This window comes from Arachis duranensis, chromosome 6, assembly GCF_000817695.3.
Source record: "Arachis duranensis cultivar V14167 chromosome 6, aradu.V14167.gnm2.J7QH, whole genome shotgun sequence".
NCBI lineage: Eukaryota > Viridiplantae > Streptophyta > Magnoliopsida > Fabales > Fabaceae > Arachis > Arachis duranensis.
The window spans coordinates 108653225-108666899 of record NC_029777.3 but is presented as its reverse complement, the minus strand read 5'-3'; the positions used below and the strand labels follow the sequence as shown (position 1 = coordinate 108666899).

The following is a 13675-nucleotide window of genomic DNA, read 5'->3' as shown; positions in this document are numbered from 1 at the left end:
TTGATACCGACTTCTTATGTGAAGGTCGGTATTTACCTAGGCTCTAATCCTTCAGGTTAGGCCTTTTAGTTGGACCTGGGCCTTTGCATTGGGTCAGGGTATGGACAGAAACGTAGCGTGGTACATGGTCTTACCTCATATATTACGTACAATTCGTCATTTCGCAGTTACGCGACATCCCAAAAAACCGTATATTAAACCATTCTTCTATCTTAACCCATGACAACAATAAAAAAGTCTCACAATCCACAAATTCAGCCCAACAAAATTCATAAATTTAGTTTTAATTTTAGCCTTTATTATATTATCTTATCTTTATTTTACCATCTTATCTTATCTTTACTTTTTTCTCTTTCGTAGACAATACTCTATATATATTTAGTTTTACTCTTATGATTCAATCAAATCAAGAAATACATACCAAAATATTCTTTATCATTGCGTACTCTTTGGGTACTCTTTCAATTTTGGTATCCGTATATTGCCCGTGATCCATGACGCGCTTGAGGATTTTCTTTTCATTGCATCAGACGAACATCCTTGTGGGAGGAGGTTGCAGAGGAACGCATTATTAACAGTAACAGGAATAGATATAACAAGAATACTAAGTGACATTAGAATACAGAATTAAATTCACGGACCAATGGAATAAAAATACTACGTGACATTAAAATACAGAATACGCCATTATTTTCAATGCATAAATATTTTTGTTCTCTTACATTCAAAAAATTTTCCAAATTTACCTGAAGGCTAGAACAGAGGCCTGAATCTATCACTTCGGACTAAGCATCCGAACCCGCATCCGCATCATCAGTATTAGCATCATCCGCATGCTCATCATCGTGGTCATCCCATGGGTTGGGAGGCAGAGGCTCAGCATCGGGGATGACAGAAGTATAATGTGTTCCCTTCTGCAACCTCGTTCCACAAGGATGGTCGTTTGGTGCAATGAAAAGAAATATACTATGTACTCCTTATGTACTCTCACTACAAAAAAAATTATAACAAATAAGCCTACATCTACTCTTGATAAAAAAAATTTCCTTCAATCTTGGATAACTTGTGCAAATCTTAAAAATTCTAGCTATTTCTGAGGAAGAGGGGGAATAGCGCTGACCGGTGAAATAGAGCTGGCGCCGGCAATGGTAACAAGTGAAGTAACAACAACAAAGTTCACAACTTAACTAACAATAATTATTCATCTATACCTAAACATTACCAGCAATCCAGTAACAATACAATAACAATACATATCTAAACATTACCAGCAATCAAATAACAATACAATCCAATCTAATTATTCAATTGAAATAGGCAATAACAATCCATTCCAATAACAATACAATCCAATCCAATAACAATACAAAGTTCACAATTCTGAATCCAATTCAGTTTAGCAGGATCAGTTCAGAGTTCACAGTTTCAGAATTCATCATGTCACAAAATCAAAGAGCTACTCAATCAAACTCATCAGGAGACAGAGACTTGCAACAGTTATTCAATGATTCAATCAAATAATCATAAGTTCAAGGCTTCAACAGAACATGCAATGAAAATAAAATCCTCAAGTGCATCACGGATCACGGGCAATATACGGATACCAAAATTGAAAGATTACCCAAAGAGTACTCAAAGATAAAGAATACTTTGGTATGTATTTCTTGATTTGATTGAATTATAAGAGTAAAATTAAATATATATGGAGTATTGTCTACGAAAGAGAAAAGTAAAGATAAGATAAGATGGTAAAATAAAGATAAGATAAGATGATAAAGACTAAAATTAAAATTGAATTTATCAATTTTGTTGGGCTGAATTTGTGGGTTATGAAATTTTTTTATTATTGTCATGGACTTAAAGATAGAAGAATGGTTTAATATACGGTTTTCTGGGATGCTGCGTAACTGCGAAATAATGAATTGGACGTCCGATATGAGGTAAGACATGTACGGATGTATCATGCTACGTTTCTATCGTAAGACCATGTACCACGCTACGTTTACCCTGCTTAATTTGTAATTACATCTCTTTTTCGGACTTATGTCCCGTTTTAATACTTAAAAAAAATTCTACATTTTGCATAATTTCAATGCGTTATCAACATAAAAGTATATATTATGTTTAGTTTTACATTCATGTGTTGGTAATGATCTTTAGAGAACTTTGTCCTATCTTTTTAATATTTTATTTGAATCATAACTGCATTAAAAAACAACACTTAAAAGGACTTAAATTTTGGTCTGATTTTATGTATATTGATTCTTGAATATCTAATTAGATTAGGGTCTACCCAAAATCAACTAGTTTGACTTCTAATAATAAATAATAAAATAATATTGTTTGATCATTATTTAATTAATTTATTTAAATTTTTCAATAACAATATTTATACACTAAATACTTTTGACATTTTTTTATTAAAAAAACACATTAATTATTAAAAAAATGTTGGTGTTAAAATAATATATAAATTTATTTGTTTTATTTTATTTTATTGCATAAGTTACAATGAGGTTTAAACTTAAGATCCCGTGAAACTATTTGTAATTCATGCACAATACTAATTTGGCTACCATTTTTCATTGAAATCAAAATACAGAAAAATGAATTAAACTAATGAGTATTAACTGTCACTTTCCATAGATAATAACAATACAAAATTGCTGCCCAAATGGAAACAAATACTATTGTGAAAGCACATAGTACTACATATGTGGTGAAGGTTTCCGAGAAGAATAGAGGTAGAGCAAGTGATTAATAATCAATAACAAAAGGGTTCAATTATTCTCTATAATCTCATTTCAATATTTATAATATATTAGTAGAAGCCCCGTGCATATGAAGATTTCTAGTTTTTTTTTTTCAATCTTTTTAGATTGTCATTTTTTGCATTAATAAAGGTATTTTTGTTACTCAAATTTTTTATTTAAAAATAAAAATTTTATTTATTTTATCACTACTCAAAATACATAAATATCATTTCTTAATCCATCATAATTTGTAAATTTATTTTTAATTAAGACCAAATTTATACTCATTCTTTCTATTCTTATTTTTCAAAATATTCATTTGAATATCAACATACTATTTGATAAGCACTTAGAATGGGCTAAAGAAATCCTACTTCACAGTATATTGTATCATATTCAACTTCATAAATTATGCGACAACAGATACAATCTAAACATATAAACAACACATTTTAAAAGATAAAACATAAATAAGAACCACAACCAATATCATTTATGTAAAAATTCTTTGATTTATTGTGTTAAAATAATTTATTTCTTAGATAAAAAATTTATTTTACAAAAATAAAAGTTATCATTTTTCAATACTAATGAAAGTCTATAAAATTTAAAAGAGGGGTGCATAAAATAAAATTATTTTATTTATTTGTTGATTGAAAAAAAAAAGAGAGAAAGAATAAATGTGAAATCTCTCATCAAACTTATTTTTCAAGATAAAAAAAAGAAATACAGAAAAAAATAAAGCTTTTTTCCAACTTGAACTATCCTTCAAATCTCTTAACCACTTCCTTTTAATTTGAATCCTAACTTAGTTTAAAGAAAGCCCTGTAAAAGATGTTACTTTTTGTTTTCGGACGTTGCTTTTTGCTTTACTTAAGGTAAAGCCAAAATATAATCTACTTTTAATATACCATTTGAAAAATAAAGAGTAGTATTCCAAAAATACTTCCCGAGGTGCCTCTAAATTTTTTTCAACCTATCAAATTCAACAAATCATGTGACTTCTACTACTACTAAAAATATCTATCCACCCAACAAAGACATAAAGTTGAAGAAGTATAGAGTTGTAAAATAACAATAAAAAAAAGAGGTCAACTCAAACAACAATTGCAAAAAATCAAAAATGCATGTGTGTAGGAAATGCAAATTTCTAATAGCCTCGTACCACTCTAGTCTAGCTCTATATTAAAATTTTAAAAAATATGAATTCTCAAAGGATGTTTACAGTCGACAGATATTCTCTTCCTCTTTTTTTCTCTCTTAATTTCCAACCATAATTAAATCATGAATCCCAATGGATAAGCTTATGGCATAATGAATCATTTTCAAAAATGACACAGGTAAAGTAATAACTTTAATAGTTTAAAAAAAAGGTGATATCAGTAATATAATTATGTAGGTGACTTAACAATTGTACGAATAATTATTCAGAATCACAAAATCAAAATATAAGAAAAGTGCTTCATCACATATACTTGACCCTCCGACAAAATTACAGGCCTCCGAACAATAACTTGTATTTTGCACCTCTGTCAATACACAAGATAATTTGTATCAAAATTGGCATCACTGACCAAGAAAAGAAAATGTATAATTGGCACATATTAAATAAAATAACAGTTCGAAAAATAAAAAGGACAAAATATAAGACAAACTACAAAGAGCCAAACATTAAATACAAAAAAATCCAGGAGTAGATTAAAGTGAGAATGAGATAAGGGCACAACATGCTAAATTTCACATGTTTAAGAGTTACAAACACAACAAAGAAAACACCTCGAATCAACCCAAGAACAATGCATTTAAAACAAAATATTAGACCATATATATTAATTGAGGCATGCTTGGAACACAAGAACTCACAGATTCATCAATTAAAATCAACATCGTAGAATTTAGGAAGAGCTGACCACTGAAATTGGAAATAGTCCAAAGCCTAATCACCCTAACCTTAAGACTCAATGTTTCCTTCTCCAGATTAATCTTATTTATCATATCCATGGGAGTTCTCATTTTGAAATAGGATGAAAAAGATGAAGAAAAACCAGACTACAATTAATAAAACAAACTCTATTAGAAAATACAATGGGCCAGATAAAAGTAAAAAAATTCTAAATCAACCAATGAAAGATAGTAACCCAATCCCAAAATAAAACGTAAATGGAGCAAAAATATAACATCTCTCTTACCTAATACCCAATTATCTATCTCATTTTTATTAGTTCTAATGCTTATAATATGAAGTGAGATTATTTTCTTAAACTCAAATTGGTCATAGACATCAAATATTAATAAATTTATAGATCAATGCTTAATACGCCACAATAACTTAGCTCAATCAACTTTAAACCAATAAAAATCGATATCATGCAAAGTGTCACCTCATAAAAATGCTTCCACAATACATATTTCAGATGGAAAAAATACATAAACAAAAAGTGCAATAAAAAAGAAACACCAACATTTCATCTAATCTACATCCGACACATGCATAACTCTAAATCCCAGACCTACAGAACTTATTCAACCTAATTCCTAAATTGTGAAAAATAACATACTAAATTCTTTTAGGAAATTGAATAAAAAACAGTGAACATTCAATACACACAAACTAACCCTTTAATATTGGAACAAAATAAAGCCAGAAAAAATCAAAATGAGCGAAGCCAGAAAGCAAATCCTAAAAGCTAAACTTTAAAAAATAAACAGAACGGACGAAACTTAAACTTACCTACAGAAAGTGATCCACACTAAAATCCTTCGCCGTAAAACAAATGACCCTCAAGTTGCTGTCCTCCTTTATACTCTACACTTCATAATTTTAAAACATGTATACTTGTCCGGTGATTGAAAAATTTTTCAACATAAATTCTCATTTTCTTGAGTAGCAAAAGGCATTTTAATAAAAGAGAATGCATTAAAATAAAAAAGCCAAAATACAGGATGTTCTTTGTTACTTTTATTTGAATAACTGGAGTATCAAATTGAATCCATTTAGATTAACCAAATTCTTCAGCTACTGAAAACAACTGTTTCATCGTTGTAAAAAAATATATATATATATAAAAGAGCAAAAGTTAGCACCATATGTTTAGATCATTTCTTAAAATGACATAAAAGGATAACTTTCATCATTGCATCTACCTTTCAAGTTTTAGTAGTAATTTAATTTACAAAAGTTACATGTAATAAAATGAGTACATAATTTCAAATCATAAATTATGCGAGATAACTTTTTTGTTAATTATAAGGTGCAAGTAAGGAATATCCTTATGCAATCTCAGGAACCATGTTTGTCCTCTATCAAGCATTTCTTTTTCATTAAATTCTGCAAAAGCATTTGGATAACAAAGGCATAAAAAACAAATTTTCTTTCCAACTTCTCCTGCATAATTGTTTCAATAAAAATAGATAAGACATCTATTTGTAAAGAAAATATGCATTAAAATACAAAATAAATAATTTCTTCAGTAATATTCCATGTTTTCAAGAGGAAATAATGTCATTTCTAAATTATTCTAATACAAAAGACCCATCGCAAATATCCAATAATATCAGTATCAATTTTGTTTTTTGTTCTTTTTTTCCACGTGTATATCTAATATATATCACTTGCACAAATATTTAGCCGAATTCCAATCAGATAGTAACTGATTGTCAAATTTAATTGAACAAATCATGAACATTTTTGCACCAATACAAATGGAAGTTTCATAATATTCAATCACCAACCAATTTTTCATTTTCATTCAAGAAAAAAGAAACAAAGACCACATTGCATAAGACTAACTATTGAACCAAATTAGAGACAATAAAAAAAATTCTGAGGCAAATAAGAAAAATTCTGATCTCGGGCTTTGAAACTACAAAAATTCATCCAACTCCCCCTATTGTTCCTTTTGGCTAGAGAGACCAAAAAGCAAAGTAATAAAATAAATTTCATCTCAGATTAAAAAAAGTAAGAGACTGTAAATTTAATGGCCAAAGAACATTAAACCAGTTAGAATCAAAATTTATCTAAACCAGTTAGAATCAAAATTTACAGAAGATAATGTATAAATTACCTAAATTCTTTGATTTTGGACATCAAGAAGGGTTATTAAATAATTACTACTAACATACATGCAAGAAATAGCCTGGAGAATCTTCTAAGCAAAGAAATCAAATAAATTTTATATCAAAAAATACTTTAAACACCTGAGAAAAATAAAAAAAAAAAAGAATCAAAAATTAAATTCAAACAGAATGAAAAAATTAAATAAAAAAAGATTAGCAAAGAAACATATGAATTAATAATAGTAAGTTCAAATTACACTAATCAATATAACTTATCCCCTTACAAAGATACTTATGAATGACGAAATCAAAACAAAAGCAAATGAACAAACCTTCAATTTCTCATGAGCTTCATTCATAAAATTTTTCAGCATTCCTTTATTTGGTGAGTATTATTTATATAACTGAAATATAATCAAGTAATAACCATGTGTTTAGATTGAATGCTAATTTATAGAAAGTAGTAACAAAAGAGTAAGAATAATAACACTTTTTTATATTAAAAAATGTTGCTGCATTGTTTCTTTTATATGATTGAATTCATTTGCTTAGTTTAAGATTTTCGAATAGTAAAAATAAATCAATAAAGCAATTAAAAGATAGCAGAAATACTTACATCAAATGCCTTGGACTCAAATTGTTTTTTATTTGCATGTTCTCGCAGATTCATCAAAGAGTATTGCTTACTCATCATATCTGTTGAAATTAGATGTTGTTCACATAGTGTAAGACCTTGAATATGTCATATCTGAGTATTTGCAATCTATAGAAATTGTAGAATGATAAATATGAAATTTTCATGTATTAATGTTCAAAGAATTGAAAAAGCAGCTCACACATTGTTGGATCAATAAAAGTAATGAACTTGACACAAAAGCAATCTCTTCAACAAAGAAAACGACCATGCAGACAGAAAACGCAGAACAAAGAATAAAAAGAGCATATTTTTCCCATAAATTGAGAAGTTATTTTATCTTTTAATTGAAAATCTTAAAAGTTCTTTCCCTCCATCAATAAGTAGGGCACAACTATAACCCATTAACCACAATTATAAGGAAGCTAAGGTAACATAATTATATGATGCTAAATCTGCAGTCTATAGTTCAACAAACCAATAAAGCAAGCAAACAACATAACCATATGTAATGTTCTCAGCAACAAAAAAATAATTAAATTAAAATAAAAATATAAAATGAAGCAAATTATCTTAAACAAATCAAAATAAGATTTTAGGTGAATAAATAACAATGCACTATATTCCATCAGCATAAAAAGTAAGAAAATATTCTAGATGTACTTTTCTAGTGGCTTGCCTCTGCAAGGAGCTCCTGCTTTGATCTGACCTAAATCCAAACACGCACACACATGAAACAAACTAAAAGAAGGGAAACAAATGTTTTGAATGAAAAACAGAAGATTAGGGAAAAAATTAATATTTTTTAATTTTGAAATTAAAAAATTTACCTTTGCCTCACAGTCGATAACATCTTCAATGGCAAGATATCTACCACCATTCTTCTCTTCCAGCTCCAACGGTGAATCTCTCCACCGATTAGCTTTCCGGCGTCACAACCTTGCTACCAAGATGCTTCCTCTTCGATTACAGCAGCATGATTTAGTGCATCTAAAACCGACAATGGTCAGTAAAAAGGAAAGCTAAATAGTTATATTCAAATTAGTTGAGCCTTCTAAATAAGAAGAATATAGTGAAAAGAGAACGATGACCGAGCAGCACACATACCGTAGTAACCATGTTTGACATTGGCATGAGAGCTTCTTCTCCATTGTGAAAGCCCTGTTCGCCTCTGCTCCTGAAGCTCGCTTCTCGTTGTCTGCCTCCTCTTCTCTCAGATCTTGCTCTGGATGAGAAGTCTCGACCTGTCCTCCGCCCCATTATAGCCCATCTCGGCTGTGAGTCTTCATCGCCCTCTTCCTCTGCTCATTCTGCCACTGCTGCATTTGGGATGAATAAAGAGAACTTTGAGACATTAGGGTTTCGAAGAGAGAGAGAATGTGATTATACGGAAGATCAAGGAAACCAAGCCTTATTCTTTATTTTTTATTCCAAAAAACTCAATTAATCTCTTATATGTTTTTATATACCAACAGATCACAGTATACATAATAGTAATTAACATTTATTTGAAACAAAACCAAAGAAATCCTAAAAAATACGATGACGAAGCATCCGATATCTAACCTGTTCTGGTGAGCGAACATTTGGAATTAAAGGACCTCTGTTGTGTTCGGCCCACTTTTTCAGCCCCTCATCCGAGGTCTACCATTTTAGTCGCGAACTCACCATAATGGTTCCCGCCGTGGCCTCCGCAATGCCTCCGGACACTGTTCTGAGGGGTCATTGGCGGCAGAAAACAGCGATGAAACTCGGTAACGTTTGCCTTTAGGGCTTCCGTCGCCAGTCCCTCCCCCCCTTTGATTGGACCAGATCCTGATTTCGCTGGGCATATACCGGCATTTTGAGCAATTAAAGAAATCGTTTCTTCCTCTTTATAAATACTTCGGTGTCAATGCAACCGTTTACAGCATCCGTCCATTGAGATCAATAATGTTCCTAGAGAGAGATATCACAGAGCAGCATTGAGAGAATAGCCAGATTTGAAGAGAAACCCGAACTGAAGGGAGGAAAATGGGGTTGAAGGGCTAGGGTTTCAGAGTGAGAAAAACATCGAGAGAGAAAGAGAGAGTGTGTATCTCAAGCAAAAGCAAGGGATGGTAGAATGCAAAAAAGAATAGAGAAGCAGAGAACTGGGTTTGAGAGTGAGAGCAACACCATGAGAGAGAAAGTGAGAAAATGAGAGTGAAAGAGAGTGTCACACAGAGGAAAGGGAAGGATTGAGGTCACAACACCGACGAAAATGATCCAGGCCAGAAGGAGATAATAGCCAATCGAGGAGAGAACGAAGGGAATGAGGGGATTAGGGTTTTTGAGAGAGATAGAGAGAAGAGAGACAACGTCAAATGAAAGATAGAGAATGGAGAAAGAAGATGAAGGCGAGAATAAAACATGCTTAGGTTACTCCTTTTTCATTTTTTATTCCAAATTAATGTGAGAGTGACGCGTGACTTAATGAGCCACGCCAATTATACAAGTAGTAGATTTGAACATATATTGACACCTATATATATAATACTGTTGTGATAAGATTGAATAGGTGGATGTCCATTCTCAAGAGAGATTGAATTTAATGAAGGTTGAAAATGTTACCTTCTGTATGCTTATAAATAAGAGGCTAATCCTCATGCAATACACACACAACAAGCAATAATAAAATCCTCTCTCTTCCTTTATATCACTAAAATATATTTCTCTCTCTTTATTCTTTATGAATAGTTTCTCTCTCTCTTTCTTTTGTTACTATTTATAATATATGAATAATTTCTATTGAACTAATTATATTAATATTAGAGTCTTCTATCAATACTTCTTTATTTTATATTATATCTTCCTTATTTATTTATTTACTTATTTATTTATTTTACAACACGTTATCAGCACGAAGCTCTAACAAAATTATTAGAAGACTTCAGGTAACAAATTTTTATTATGTTGAATCTCTTTCATCTTGAATATAATGCTTTTGATATATCTGGGAATAATTATTTACCATGGATATTAGATGTTGAAATCCATCTTGATTCAATGGATCTTGAAGATACCATTGAGGCTGAAAATAATACATCCTAGAAGGATAAAGATAAAGCCATATTTTTCCTTCGTCATCATCTTGAAGTATGATTGAAAAATGAATACCCCACATTAAAAGATCCTGCAGATCTGTGGAAAGACCTTGAAAAATATATAATCATGAAAAAACGGTGATACTTCCTCAAGCCCGATATGTTAGAGAAAATTTTTTCGACCTTCCATGCCTCTCGAATGTGCTCCTGCAGTAGTAGTATCGAGAAAAAGAATTTAAAAATATTCTGAGTTAATTTCTTGCCTTCTTGTTGCTGAACGCAACAATGAATTACTTTTAAAGAATCATGAAGCGCGCCTAGCTGGCGCCGCCCCATTTCCTGAAGCAAATACGGCAAATTATAACCCCAGAAGAGGTAAATGGCAAGATTTTGATGACAAGAAAAATTATGGAAGGAAAATGAATTATGTTCACAAGAAAGGATCTCACCAGAAGTGGGATAAAGAAAGAAATAATGGGCAAAGTATATCAATTGAGGATTAATGCTTCCGTTGTGGTGGAAAGGGCCATTGGTCACGTACCTGTCGTACCCCAAGGCACCTAGTTGATCTTTATCAAGCATCTTTGAAAAGGGATGACAAAGAAAAGGAAACAAATTTTGTTTCAAATGATGAAAATTCCACCAATCATTATGATGTATCTAATTTTTTTTCTGAAGGAGATATTGGCTATTTGATTAATGATGGAATAATTTGATATATGTATGTGTTTGTTAAGTATTCATGTGAATAATTTTACTGTGCATGTACTTCTACTCATTTTATTATTATTATCATTTGTCTTTGAAGAAAAATGGCAAGGACATATCCTGAAGATATTTGCCTTGCGGATAGTGCAAGTTCGCACACTATTCTTAAAAGTACTATATATTTTACCCATCTTGTGCCAAAAGAGGAATATGTTAATGCTATTATTGGCTCAGGCAATGTGATAGAAGGCTCCGGAAGAGCTATAATTTTGTTTCCTGGAGGAACAAAATTTATAATAAATAATGCACTATTATCTACCAAGTCTCTGAGGAACTTGTTGAGTTTCAAAGATATTCGCCGAAATGGATATTATGTTGAGACAATGAATGAGGGAAATCATGAGTATTTATGTATCACAACTCATGATTCAAATAAGAAAGTTATATTAGAAAAGTTACCCTCACTTTCATCTAGATTGTATTATACTAAGATTAGTGCAATTGAATCACATGCCATTGTAAACCAGAAGTTTACTAGCCCAAATGAATTTATAACTTGGCATAATAGATTGGGTCATCCGGGAACAACTATGATGAGGAGAATTATTGAAAACTCTCATGGACATTCACTAAAGAACCAGAAGATTCTTAAATCTAGTGAATTTTGTTGTGCTGCATGTTCTCAGGGAAAGTTAATTTTAAGGCCATCACCAGTAAAGATTGGATTTGAGTCCCCTGAATTCCTAGAAAGGATTCAAGGTGATATATGTGGACCTATTCATCCACCATGTGAATCTTTTAGATATTTTATGGTCATAATAGATGCATCTTCGAGATGGTCACATGTGTGCTTATTATCTTCTCGCAACCTGGCGTTTGCGAGATTACTGGCTCAAATTATTCGATTAAAAGCACAATTTCCAAAAAATCCAATCAAAACAATTCGTCTTGATAATGCTGGTGAATTTACTTCCCAAGCATTTGATGCTTATTGTATGGCTAATGGAATAAGTGTTGAACATCCAGTAGCTTATGTTCACACACAAAATGGTTAGCAGAATCACTTATTAAGCGTCTCCAATTAATTTCTAGACCCTTGCTTTTGAGAACAAATCTCCCAACCTCGGTTTGGGGGCATGCTATTTTACATGCCACAGCACTTATTCGTTTGAGGTCAACGAGTTACCATCGGTTCTCTCCTATGCAATTAGCTTTTGGCCAGCAGCCAAATGTCTCCCATTTAAGAATATTTGGGTGTGTGGTATATGTTCCCATTGCACCACCTAATCGTACCAAAATGGGACCCCAAAGAAAATTGGGGATATATGTTGGATATGATTCTCCCTCTATAGTGAGGTATCTTGAGATACAAACGGGAGATGTATTTAAAGCCCGATTTGCGGATTGTCATTTTGATGAATCGAAATTTCCAACATTAGGGGGAGAGAATAAGCTTCCTGAAAAGGAACTTAATTGGAATGCATCATCGTTGATGCATTTAGATCCTCGATCAAGGCAATGTGAACTAGAAGTTCAAAAGATTATACATTTGCAAAGAATAGCAAATGAATTGCCTGATGCATTTTCCGATACAAAGAGGATAACCAAATCCTATATACCAGCGGAAAATGCCCCAATTCGAATTGATGTCCTAGTAGGACAAGTAGCCACTGAAGCAAATTTACGCCAGAAGCGTGGCAGGGCGGAAAATGCCCCAATTCGAATTGATGTCCCAGTAGGACAAATAGCCACTAAAGCAAATACACACCAGAAGCGTGGCAGACATGTCGGTTCCAAAGATAAAAATCCTCGAAAGAGAAAAGAGGTAAATATTCCTGTTGAAAAAGACATAGTAAAGACACCTGCAGTTGTCTAAAATTCTGATATAACACCAGAAGACGTTCAGGTACCTATATAGTTTTAACGCCAGAAGACGTTCAGGTACCTGAAAATTGTGAAAATGACGAGATCTCGATAAATCATGTCTTTACAGAAGCGAAATGAGACCGAAATAAGACAATTATCAATGAAATATTTGCATATAATGTGGTATTGAATATCATGCATGAAAATAAGGATCTTGAGCCAAGATCAGTTGAAGAATGTCGACAAAGAAATGATTGGCCAAAATGGGATGCAGCCATGAAGGCTGAATTAGACTCACTTGCAAAACGTGAAGTCTTTGGACCTGTAGTCCGTACACCTGCAGATGTAAAACCTGTTGGATACAAATGGGTATTTGTGAGAAAACGAAATGAGAAAAATGAAGTCGTGCGCTACAAAGCCCGACTTGTGGCACAAGATTTTTCACAAAGGCCCGGTATAGATTATGAAGAAACGTATTCCCCTGTAGTGGATGCGATAACATTGCGTTATTTGGTCAGTTTATCTGCATATCATAAACCGTATATGCATTTAATGGATGTGGTAACAGCCTATTTATACGGCTCATTAGATCG

The 13675-nt window shown here is 32.0% G+C and overlaps 1 long non-coding RNA gene across 2 annotated transcripts; it reads right to left on the bottom strand.

The window, feature by feature from the left end:
• Nucleotides 1-6804: 6804 nt before the first annotated feature.
• Nucleotides 6805-8670, bottom strand: LOC107495670 (uncharacterized). Of its 2 annotated transcripts, none has more exons than XR_008010559.1 (5): nt 8551-8670; nt 8274-8433; nt 8107-8152; nt 7426-7572; nt 6805-7213 (listed from the first exon to the last, which is right to left on the bottom strand). It is a non-coding gene; the product is annotated as an uncharacterized LOC107495670 (long non-coding RNA). The 2 variants fall into 2 exon arrangements; XR_001593515.3 differs by having other exon boundaries at nt 7426-7505.
• Nucleotides 8671-13675: the final 5005 nt, after the last annotated feature.